Genomic DNA, 221 nt, shown 5'->3' with positions numbered 1-221 from the left:
GACTGTATGGACTTTGTGCATTCTTCCAGTAATGACATGGGTTTCCTCCATGTCAAGTTTCATCCCACCTCCTAAAGATATAAGGCCATAAGATATAGGAGTAAGTTAGACCATTCAGCCCATCAAGTCTGTTGTTCCAGCATAGCTGATTTATTAACCCTCTCTACCTTTTCTCCCGTTTGCTTCCTATAGTCTTTGACACCCTTACTACTCAAGAACCT

Source organism: Hypanus sabinus, chromosome 14 (assembly GCF_030144855.1).
Source record: "Hypanus sabinus isolate sHypSab1 chromosome 14, sHypSab1.hap1, whole genome shotgun sequence".
NCBI classification, from domain to species: Eukaryota; Metazoa; Chordata; class Chondrichthyes; order Myliobatiformes; family Dasyatidae; genus Hypanus; species Hypanus sabinus.
This window is presented reverse-complemented; position numbering follows the sequence as displayed.